At 37.3% G+C, this 12,406-nt stretch overlaps 1 non-coding gene across 1 annotated transcript; it reads left to right on the top strand.

Annotated features, from left to right (window-relative positions):
* The first annotated feature begins 11,505 nt into the window (after window positions 1-11,505).
* On the top strand, window positions 11,506-11,612 carry LOC138813070 (U6 spliceosomal RNA). The gene has a single exon (XR_011367711.1). It is a non-coding gene; the product is annotated as a U6 spliceosomal RNA (small nuclear RNA).
* The last annotated feature ends 794 nt before the right edge of the window (window positions 11,613-12,406 follow it).

Here is a 12,406-nt window from a genome sequence, read left to right as displayed (position 1 = left end):
TCTGGGGCCGCGACCAAATAAGGGCCACAAGCAAGCCAGGGGTGCACCATCTCCGCCAAGTGACTGCAAGAAGCTCTGCGGATCAGAGCTGGCAGCACCATGTTTGAAAAGCAGCCTTACTGGGAGGAGGCGGTGCTCTGCTGGCACTTGGGGGGGCTGCATGCAGCCTCTGCTCCTTCTCCTCAGATGCCACAGCCTCAGCAGCCATAGATGCCTCGCCGCCACATGCTCTGCACTTCCGACCAGGACCCAGGCTATGATCAGAGCAGCCGCCAGCCACTGAAGCCGTTTCCACTGTTGCCTGTGCTCATGCTCTCTCTTCTCTCAGCTCTCTCTTGGCCCCACACTCCTCTCCTGGGCAACCTCGCCCTGAGGCACATGCGCCCCTGCCCCCTTGACCCCTGGCCATTGTTGCCACCAAAGTGTGCCCATGGACCCCGACCCCTGCTCCCCTGGACCCTGCCCCCCACCCCTGGCCACAATCGCAGCCCCTGACTAGGTCCTAAGGCTTCCAGATCATGGCAATTGCAGCCGTACCTCAGCTCAGCACTACCCCTCACCCCCAGTACCGGCCCAGGAGATTGAATCTCCCCTCAGCCCCACCACTGGAGGAGACTCTCCTCCATCCCCCTCCACTCCACACACCAAGCAGGTGCATCGTGAAGCTCCTGTGTGTATGTGTGTGTGTGTGTGTGTGTGAGTGCTGGGGATATGGGTTAGGAACTGAAGTGATACATTATACTCAGAACTAAATTGAAGGAGGAATCCAAAATTAGTTACCAATGTTTTAAAAATGCAAGCTAAAGGAAACAATTTATGAAAAAATCAGCATTTACATTAAATACAGAATCAGTATGACTGATATTCCTTTTATCCCAGTTGCAATATGGCTTGCATGATCACTTTTCTGGTTCTATGTTTAGTTAGGTCTTGATATTTAGCTGAAGTTCTGTTCTTTCATATATTCATTTGTCAGATCAAAGAGGAAATTAATTCCATGCCGGAGTCAGCATCCATAATAACGATATAGTTGTATCCTGCTACTTTGCCAAAGTTTCAAATCAGCTTGCGTAACTTGAGTCTTTTTTGGATCTAACTAAATAGGTATGCAATTTTGTCAGTACTAGAAAGATTTTGATCACCACTTATTAAAATAGTATTTTCTAGAAACTACTTCTATCTTTTCATGAAATTTTCAATGTCATTTATATCATGGGTTGATGTTTTCCTTTAGATAACCTACATTCAGTCTTCTACAATTTGGAGTAGTTTAAAATTATGTACACTCAAGTACCCTGCTCAGATTCTATTATTTGCATATTTTGTTCTTGTTAAATCAGTAGGGTTTAGGTCTCAATATGGATACCATTGGTCTTATTCATTGCATTTCTGAATTTTTTAAGTATGTCATGATTTTTGTTATTTTATTCTTTTAATATGTGCAGCTCTCACTCCACATACAGTCACATTTGTTTTAAACAATTTGATCCATTCACGTGATTTGCTATATTACATTCATCTAGATGAATTTAATTACAAATTAACACAACCATATTTCTGAGACACAGTTATCTTTATGGATCTACTCAAGGGTAACATATATTTCAGGTTTTTGTGCTTAAAAACAAACAGGCACAACAAGTTTTTGTTCCTGGGGGAGTTCTACTTTGTTGGTTGTTTTTCCACCTGTGGTGACTTCAACATATGTGTGCATTTTATTTCAGTTGTTTTGTGTCTATATTTTGTTTCATTTAACAGAAAATACATAAATAATCAGTGATTTAGAACTTTTCCAAATAGATTTCTAAGAGAGATAATTGAAGTTTTGTGATATCTGGACCGGGTAGGTCTTCTTAATGGAGGGGGTAGCAGAATAACAGACACATTCTTTGACATGATTTGAATTCTTCCTCCTCTTGCCTCACTATTTCCAATAATATTACTTCAAAGCCTTTAGTGGAAAGAAAATAAATTTGTCTGTATGGACTCATAAATTTTGCTTTAATTAGGACACACAACACATTTATATTTGATTTTAACTCTAAAATCTTCTTTCCTTCTTTTAAAATCACAGATGTGAATTTATAATGCTAAAATACCATCTAATAATTTATATGAAATGATCCAAACTATTTTCACTTCACACTATATGTAATATAGAGTGTAATAATAGTGAGTAATGGAGTATGTAATAATTTACTTTGGGGAAACTAATTACAGTGGATTTTGTGAGATACTGAGTAATAGTAAAAATTATGTTTGATTCTATTAAAAAGTTCACGGTAACATCTAAAAATAACTCATAGTTATAAACTAATACTAAAAAGTAAGATTGTTTATTGGAAAAAGCCAGAAGTTTCAATAAGCTTGCTTTTTACAAATTGACTTGGATCTGGGCTTTGGTGGCTCATGCCTGTAATCCTAGCTACTCAGGAGTCTCAGATTGAGGATAGTGGTTCAAAGCCAGCCTGGGCAGAAAAGTCTGTGAGACTCTTATCTCCAATAACCCACTTGAAATGTAGAAACGGCACTGTGGCTCAAGTGGTACAGTGGTATCAATGAGCTGAAGAGCTGAGAGACATCGCCCAGGCCCAGAATTTAAGCTGCACGACCAACAACAACAACAAAAAATTGACATGGATTTTTACTTTAAATTTCATGATTTTTTTTATTGTGAAAATACGTACAGAGGGGTTACAATTACATGAGCAAGGAAATGATTACATTTCTTATCAAGCATTGTTGCCCCTCCTTTGTTTCCCCTTACCATCTCTTCCCTACTCCCCACCCCCAAACCAACCCATGCGCCAAAGTTGTAAAGTTTGTTTTCCAACATAACGTGTTGAACATCTGATTGTTGCAATGGGTCCACCTGTATCCCTATTTAAAGAATTTGTTTTTCCCTTCTCCTCCACAAATTATACCAACATCAAACACAGTGAAAACAAGGGTTATACCATGGGGGAGGGACATACAAAGAAATCATCTTAGAAATATGCTAGAAACAATAGCAAGAGAAAAAAAACCCATTTGAGTTCTTATCTTTCGCCTAATACCAACTTATCTGACCATTCCTGCTTGATTCAAAAATATACTAGTTATTGTAGATAAGGGAAACCATGGGACCTATATTTATTTGGGCCTTATATAATATATATTAATATATTATATTAATTATTATATTAATTGATTTGCATATATTGAATCAGCTTTGCATCCCTGAAATGAATCCTGTTTGATCGTGGTGTATGATTTTTTGGATGAATTCTTGAAGTCGATTGGCCAAAATTTTGTTGAGAAGTTTTGCATCAATGTTCATCAAAGAAATGAGTCTCTAGTTCTCTTTCTTTGATGAGTCCCTGCCTGGTTTTAGGATGAGGGTTAGGATGTCTTCATAGAATGAGTTCCATGTGCACTTTCTCTTTCAATTTCATTAAAGAGTTGGAGGGTATTGGTGTGAGCTCTGCTTTGAAGGCCTTGTAGAATTCCACTGTAATCCATTGGTCCTTAGATGGGAGTTCTCTTATTGCTGCTTCTATCTCCATGCATGATATGGGCCTGTTAATTCAATTTAACTCATCTTGGTTTAGTTTTGGCATGTCAATATTTGCTAGGAAAAGGTCCATTTCTACCAGGTTCTCAAACTTATTAGCATAAAGATTTGAGAAGTATTCCCTTATAATGTTCTGGATTTTTGGTTGTTTCTGTGGTGATGTTTCCATTCTCATCTCTGAGTTTGTTTATTTCTGTGTGTGCTCTTCTTTTTCTGATAAGATTTGCTAAACGTTTGTCAATTTTTGTTAATTTTTTTGAAGAACCAACTCTTTGTTTTGATGATTCTTTCTATTTTTTTTTTTGGATTCTAATTCGTTTAATTCTGATTTAATTTTAATTACTTCTTTCAATCTACTGGATTGGGGTTTATTTTGTTGCTCTTTTTCAATGAGGTTCAGATATCTCATTAATTGTTGGTTTCAGATCTCTCTAATTTGTTGATGTAGGAACTCAGAGGTATAAAATTGCCTCTGAGTACTGCAGTTCCTGTGTCCCAGAGGTGCTGGTAATTTATGTGTTCATTTTTGTGGACTATCATGAGCATTTGCATTTCCTTTCTAATCTCTTCCATGACCCACTGGTGATTCAACTGTGTGTTGTTCAGCCTCCATGTGTTACAGGACTTTCTTTGGTGGCTTTCAGTGTTGAGTTCTAATTTAATTCCCTTGGATCCTGTTTCTTGGCCTTTATTGTGCTCTTGTTGGTTTTCTATGTGTAGGACATGTTTAAGTATCTTTTGTCAGTCTGGTTTGTTGGTTCTAAAAGCTTGTATCTGAATAGGCCTATCTTTTTGCATGTTTGGGAAATTCTCTGCTACGATTCTGTGAAATAAATTTCCTAAACCGTTAACTTCTGTCTCTAGGTGCTCCTCTACACCCATTACCCTCAGATTAGGCCTTCTGATGGTGCTTTCCAAATGTTGAATAGATCTATCATATTTCTTGGATTTGTCTTGCATAGTTATACATTCTTTCTCTATAATATCTAAGCTGTCTTCAATTCCCGAGATCCGATCTTCTACATGGTCTAACCAACTGTCAAGACTTTCTACTTTGTTTTTTATTTCTTTTCCTTCTAATTGTTTGGCTTTGCTGGCTTCAAATTCTTTGTTGCAGCTTTGTTTTAGGTCTTGTATGAACTTTACTTCCTTAATTTGGTGGTCAGTGTTTCTTCTCAAATCACTTAGTTGATTCGTTATGGTTTCCTTGGACTCCCATTACTTTTCTTGGGCTCCATTGAGCATTCCCTTTGTGGTCTCCCTTAATTCATTCAGCTGTCTGCTCATGGATTCCATGAATGCCTTTATTGATCTTGCTCTATTCTCATCCTTCTCTCGCAAATCCTGTATTACTCTTTGAACAGCTTCCTCATAATCATGCAATTCCTGTCTTTCTCTATGACTGATCTCAGCCTTCTCATGCAATTTCTGTATTTCTCTTTGACTGTTTTTAACCTGCTCATGCAATTCCTGTATTAATCTTTGAGTAGCTTCCTCATGCTCACAAGATTCCTGTATTAATCTTTGGTTTGCCACCTCTCGCTCTCTATCTCACTCACACTGAGTCTTTTGCAACCTTTCAATCTATTCATTCACCATGTATACCAGTAAGGCTTGTAGAGCTTTTTGGGTACTCTCTTCTGGATTATTCATTAATATTCTGTCACCTGATTATCATGAGTGGGAATTCACATACCCAGACTTGCCATTTTTTTGTGTTTTCTGGCTTGTTCTGCCCATTTGGTATGAAAGTAAACCAATTTTGTGCTAGACCACTATTTTAAGGCAAGCATCAACCGGAGTCCTGTAGTTGCACAGTCAAAATGGCTGCAGATACAATCTAGTACATCAGATACAATCTATTCATCATCAAACAACCATGGACTAATAGGGTAATAAAAGCAAAAAGGATTTGACACACCAGAAATTATTAGGTTTAGGGAGAATTGTGGAGAAAAATAGGATTAGAGGGATGTGGAGAGGTAAAAGAAGAGTGAATTTGGGCTGGGAAGGTGGCTCAGTGGTAGAGTGCTTGCCTTGCATGCCTGAGGCCCTGGGTTCGATTCCTCAGCACCACATAAGCAAAAAGAAAAAAGCTGGAAGTGGCGCTGTGGCTCAAGTGGTAGAGTGCTAGCCTTGAGCTGAAGAGCTGAGGGACAGCTCCCAGGCCCAGAGTTCAGGTCCCACGACTGGATCCCTCCCCAAAAAATTTTTTTAAAAAAAGAAATCTGGTGGAAAAAAAGAGTGAATTTAACCAAGTCCTAATCTCTGAGAGGGAAATGCATTGTACAGAATGATTGGAGAGAGATTTTTTAAAAATAAAGAAAAAATGGATAAACAAAAATTTAAATCTAAGAAGTGAAACACTTAAAAATTATGTAACTTTAAAGAAATGATATGGAGAGAAGAAAAGGATAGGTTGAGAGGAGAGGAGGGATAGAAAGGAAACATGAAAAAATAAAAAATAAAAGAAAATTAAAATTAGTTAATTGAAAATTATACTGGTATAAAGAGATAATACTGCCATTAAAGAAATGAAGCCTAAGATTTTTTGAATAGAGTAATAAATTTCAGGATTAAGTATGTACACAATGGGGGATAAGGTCTAATAATTGACCACTGGTATGTATCTGGGGATGAGCAGAACAGCAATTATGTCAAACAAAAAGAAAGAGAGAGAGAAAGAAATGAAAACAATAAAAAAGGACCAAAAGGTCAAAAGAGATTAAACCCACACACACACATCAAAAATAAAAATTATGAGAAAAAATTAACATCAAACACTTTTAAAAATTGAAAAAAAGGTTAAAAAGAAGAGTTCTTTTATTTGGGTTTTTTTTGGGGGGGGGGATGATAAGACCCTGTATCTCTCCTGTGTCTATAACCTATCTCTTGGTGGAGTCTCTGGTGTGCTTGTGGTGTTTAGTTTTCATTTTGCTTGACTTGTTTCTTAAGTCAGTTTTTTTTTGTGCAGGCAGAAAAATGCTCTGCTTTACCCAGGATTTTGTGATCCTCTTCCCAGGCTATTCAGTGGGAGGGAGATATGCTTTGAATATCACCAAAGAGGGAGATGGCAGTTTCCTCCAGTGTGTAAATGCCGTGATGAGGTAGGGTTGGGGCCTTTCAGAAAATGGTAGCTTTTCCCTGAGGGGCAACTCCTGAAACACTCATGGAACCCATTCTCAGGGTTTTTGTTTTGTTTTTTTTTTTTACTTAGTTTCAATTGTTTCTCTAGGCTGTTGTAGGGAGGGGCAGCCTCTGGCTCTGTTTACCATGTGAAGGACATCACTCCACAGAGGCTCCACTGGCTTGGTGGGGTGACATTCCCCTGTGTGGAGCTGAGCCTGACAGGTCATGTCTACTTCCTGTGACCTACTAAATGACTCTTTTTTTTTCTTCCAAGGCCTGAATTGGAGCTAGCTGCTCAGCCCTGGGGAGGTCAGTAACATAGATGGAGATCTCTGGTAGTGGGGGAGGGGCGGCCTTCCCTCCTCTGATCCCTGAGAAGGAGTAAGGATGTCAGGATTCTACTCATGTAAGAGTGTTGGTTCCTGGGTCATCTCTGGTCTGTGATCTGCAGGATGAAGATATCTGCTCCTTGTCAGTTCTTGCTGGTGTTGAGTAGAATCTGCTCACCAGCCACATCTGGGGCCTTTGTCATGGACTCTCTCTGTAGGTATGGTGGCTATAGCCACTGGCGCTGTACCTACTGCCACCTCAGCTGTGGCTACTGGCAAGTGCTCAGATCTGTCATCTTGCCTGGATTTTCCATCTTTGGCCAAACTCTCTGTACTGTGATGGCACACTTGGTGTGACTGGAACATTTAAACTACTTTCTATGTAAGAGCTTGTTTACCCTCCAGCTTCTCCTCCTCCATCTTCCCCCAAAACCTCACGATTTTTTTGTGTGTTTTTTTAGTGAAAAATGTTTTTGGTGTTTATAGTTTGGTTTGGCATAAAATGAGCCTACTATTGTCTTAATTTAATAAAAAAAAAACTTTCTGATTCTATGACAGCATAAATTTTGTGGGTAATGGTTAAGACTAGGTTGACTTTCTGAAAAAAAAATCACCACCCATAAAAGAGGAACAAAAAGAAAATAACATATGACAGGAAACATTAATCTTAATGGACTAATAGTCTGTCAGTTTGATTTAACTTTTAATCAAAAATTAACATAATACTTGATAACGTTTTATTAACATATTTAAATTTCTTCATTCTTGTCATTTAAGATTCACTTTATAAAGAAATTCAACAGGTGACAGTGTTTTTTCATGACTTTTCCAAAGAAATGATCATTTCATCATTATAGTGTATAGCACAATATACCCAGAAAGCATTTAAGGAAAAATGTTTTTCCATTCTTTGGTTTGCTTCAGTCTGTATTTAAAGCTGCATACCACATTTTACACACTCTATTGTCTGTCTTCTCATTTGAAACATTTCAATAAGTTTTCTTTCCCTAGTTTGTCAGCCAGCAAATCTTTATAAAACAACATGCTTTCATTCATTGTGCTTTCCAAAATATATCTTACAAATGCCAAAACGAAGCACAATCGGAAACATCTGTGGATTTTTCCACCTAGAGTACAAAGTAATCACTTTCCAAACTCCTTAGAACCAGCTGTTCACTGGCATTAATTGTGCTGTCACTTCCATGCTTTAAAACAACAGCATTTGACAATGGCGTACATTTTAATTGGTTTACCACATTTGGTTTGTTTTCAGCAAGGACTGTCTTCACGGAAGATGGTAATGGATGAGGTTTGTAATTATGTATTTTGAAAGGGCTCTAAGTTGTGGATATAGAATATCCATTTCAGTGACTAAATATTTAAATTAAATCCTATAATGGATACTCCTTCAATTTTCTGATTAAAGTGTTCTACAATCTAGATATTTTTTAAGGAAATATTGTAATTGTTTCCTTGGTGACAACGTAATTGGAAGACTTAAAATTTTCTTTTTTTTTTATAGTGAAAACGCTGTACAGAGGGGTTACAATTACATGGACAAGATAATGAGTACATTTCTTTTTTTTTCTTTTTCTTTCTTTTTTTTTGGGGGGGGGTTCTGATCTTGGGGCCTGGGCGCTGTCCCTCAGCTCTTCAGCTCAAGGCTAGTGCTCTACCACTTGAGCCACAGCACCACTTCTGGCTTTTTTCTTTTTGCTTATGTGGTGCTGACGAATCGAACCCAAGGCCTTGAGCATGCAAGGCAAGCGCTCTACCACTGAGCCACCTTCCTAGCCCATGAGTGCATTTCTTATCAAGCATTGTAGCCTCCTCCTTGGTCCCCCCTTCCCATCCCTTCCCTTCCCATCCTTCCACCCCCTCCACCTCCACGCAATCCTCCTCCCCGCCCCCACCAAAGTTGTAAAGTTCGTTTTTCCATATAACGACTTGTACATCTCATTGTTCCAAAGGATCCAACTGTACCCCTATTTAAACGATTTGTTTTTTTCCTTCCCTTCCACAAATTATACCAACCTCAAATACAGTGAAAGCAGGGTTATACCATGGGGGAGGGACATACAAAGCAACAAAGAAATAATCTTATAAATGTGTAGAAACAATCACCTGAAAGAAAAAAAAATTGAATACATATATTAGGGTTCACTTCCCTAAAATCAACTTATCTGACCTTTTCTGCTTGACTCAGACATATACTAGTTATTGCAAATAAGGGAAACCATGAGACCTAAGTTTCTTTGGTACCAGCTTACTTCACTTAATATGAATTTTTTTCTATGGAAGACTTAAAATTTTCATATACTATTGCCGTCTTAAATGAAGTGAATGTACCTGGGTTTGCATACAAAACTTTTGGGACAGCATTAATGTTTGAATCTTTGATGGGATTTGATTGGGAATTGTGGCAGGCTTTCATGGTATGAGAAGAAAAAGGATCTGATTGGAATTTATAGCAATATCTAGTTGCTTCCACCCCTGGACAAGTCATTATCATTGGTGAAGATGTTGCCATTTGAATTTACAATGCCCCAGAAAGACCTATGTGTTAAAGAAAAATGACTTTCCATTTCCTCCCAGACTGTGGAGAATACCTGAATAGTTCTTCTGGAGATTAAGTTCTTCAGAATAAAACCTATGAGAACATGCACTCTCATCTTCTTTCTTCTTTTCTCTTTTAATCATTCTAGGTCAAAAACATTTCTTTTTGTCATACTCCTCACCTTGACATTGTCTTGTCACAGGCCACCAAAACAATAAAACCGACTGAACATACACTGAAACCTTCAAACTTATAAATCTGAGTTAGCCTTTCTGTTTAATAACTGGACAATATCATTTACTATGGTAGGTTATAAAGCTAACACAGAAATCTAGTCTTTCTAACAATGTAGAGTATATAAAAAATGCTTCATTATAAAATATCTAACTCCAAGTTATATTTTGTGTTTTTGTTTCTGTAGATCTTAGGGCTTAAACTCATGGCCTGACTGGTCGTTTTGTGTTCAAGGCCAGTGCTCTACATAAAATCTGAACTGGAACTCCTTTTCTCCTGGTGGTTAATTGGAAATAAGAATCTAATGAACTTTCCTATTCTGGCTGGCCTATTCATGTTGTATACTTTATGTAATTCCAATTCTCAGCATTATATACATGTTCCAACTACAATATAAAAAACTTAAAATATACTAAGGATATTTGTAAAGTATAAAATGAGGGAAGAATTTTCATCCTTTAGAAATCTATGCAAAATCTATGCTAAACTATTGATATTTTACTGGACCTTTCCTGCAACCAGTTTGATATAGTTTAATACTTGTCACACAAACTTTCTCTGTATTCTACTGCATATATACTTTTTCACGTATGTTTGTATATGTATATATATATATATATATATATATATATATATATATATATATATGTTCCAATGTGCATCATCGGACTTGAAACTGCTTTGTTTTGCTGTTCAGCAATGAACCTTGTCGGCTCATTCTGTGACAATATCTGTTCTCATTTTCATCATTCCTTTATTTACCAAATCATCAGCCTTCTAAAATCAGCTTCATTTCTTGGGTAAGGTTACCAATCAGTCCAACTAATATCCACCCAGAGGCTTTTAATAAAGCAAGTTTTAAGGAAGAATATAACATGAAGTGACAACTACAGAAATTCCACAGAGACCTGACATCTTTCACATTTCTGTCTTCCTTCTCTTCTCATACTTCAGAAAGTATTGACTAACACTATAAATATACTGCAATTATAAGTTAAGGATCAGTGTTTTCTTTCCAACCTGAAGCCTTCTTTTCCATGATTCTTGACATAAACTTTTTGGAAGATTTTTTGGATTGTGATGGGATTCCACCCAAAACAAAGCCATGTATATCAAGAAAGTCAATGTTTTCAACTCAGAGTACTAAACAAAAGAGGGAGAAAATTAAGGTTAGCTATATATGTTAAGCACAAATATAGGCAATATCAAGATATCTTAAAATTGTATACTTTTACTGGATAAAGTGGCTCAAACCTGTAATATTATCTACTTAGAAAACAGAGATTAGAGAATTTCAGTTCCAGGCAAGCCCAGACCAAAAAAAAAAAAAAAAAAGAACAAGTTTCAGAAACTCTAACCATTTGATGGGTGCTATGTGTTTCGCTTGTGTTAGGAGGACCACAGTCCAAGCAGAACCAGGCATAGTGATACTTACCTCAAAAGAAGCAATCAAGTTACAATCTGCAGGTATGGCAGTAGTAGAGATACCAACGTTGTAAAGTTCCTTTCATTGTTGCAATGGGTCTACTTGTATCCCTATTTAAACATTTTCCCCTTCCCCTCCACAAAGTATGCCAACATCAAAAATGTGTGCTTATGTAAGAAATGCATGATTCTAAAATTTCATGACAATTCTTTTGAATTTACATTTTTGTGGAATTGACTAAGAAAATAAATTACACCTTCTATATAAAAAATGTTCTGTGCTTAATCCGGCAGCCTATACACTAACATCGGAATGATACAGAGAAGATTAGCATGGCCCCTGCTCAAGGATGACTCGAAAATTAGTGAAGCAATCCATATTTTTACAACAACAAATGCTGGAGGGGATGGGGCCACCAGGGAACCCTACTGCATTCTTGGTGGGAGTGTAAAAGTCTTCAACCACTTTGGAAAGCAGTATGGAGTTTCCTCAAATGACTCCACATAAAACTCCCCTATGACCCAGCAATCCCACTTTTGTTCATTTACCCAAAGGATCACAAATAAGACCATACTAAAACTACCAGCACAACTATGTTTATTGCAGCATTATTTACCATAGCTAAGATATGGAACCAACCCAGATGCCCCTCAGTAGATGAATGGATCAAGAAAACCTGGTAAATATATACAATTGCATGCTCTACCTCCATCAGAAAGAATGACATTGCCCAATTTGTTAGAAAATGGAAAGATTTGGAAAAAAAATTTTAAGTGAAGTAAGCCAACTCCAAAGAAATATAGGTCCCATGGTTTCTCTTATTTTCAATAGCTAATATATGTCCGGGATTATCAGAAAATGTCTTAAGCTATGTGCATTTGACCAGATAAGATGATGTTAAGCTAAACGAACACCAAGATAGGTACACAAGTGATTCTATCTTGCTATTATTTCTAACATACTTATACTGTACGATGTGATTATTTTTTGTTCCTTTATATGTTCCTCAACCACGCTATAACCCCTTTTTTCACTGTATTTGAAGTTGGTGCACCTACATCTTGTATATACGTTTCTCTAATTTGGGGAGAAGAAGAAAACAACAAAATGATTAAATAGGGATATGGGTTGACCCATTGTAACAATGAGATGCACAAGACGTATGATGAAAAATGAAT

Source organism: Dipodomys merriami, unplaced genomic scaffold (genome assembly GCF_024711535.1).
Source record: "Dipodomys merriami isolate MVZ:Mamm:240054 unplaced genomic scaffold, mDipMer1.0.p SCAF_58, whole genome shotgun sequence".
NCBI classification, from domain to species: domain Eukaryota; kingdom Metazoa; phylum Chordata; class Mammalia; order Rodentia; family Heteromyidae; genus Dipodomys; species Dipodomys merriami.
This window is presented reverse-complemented; position numbering and strand designations above follow the sequence as displayed.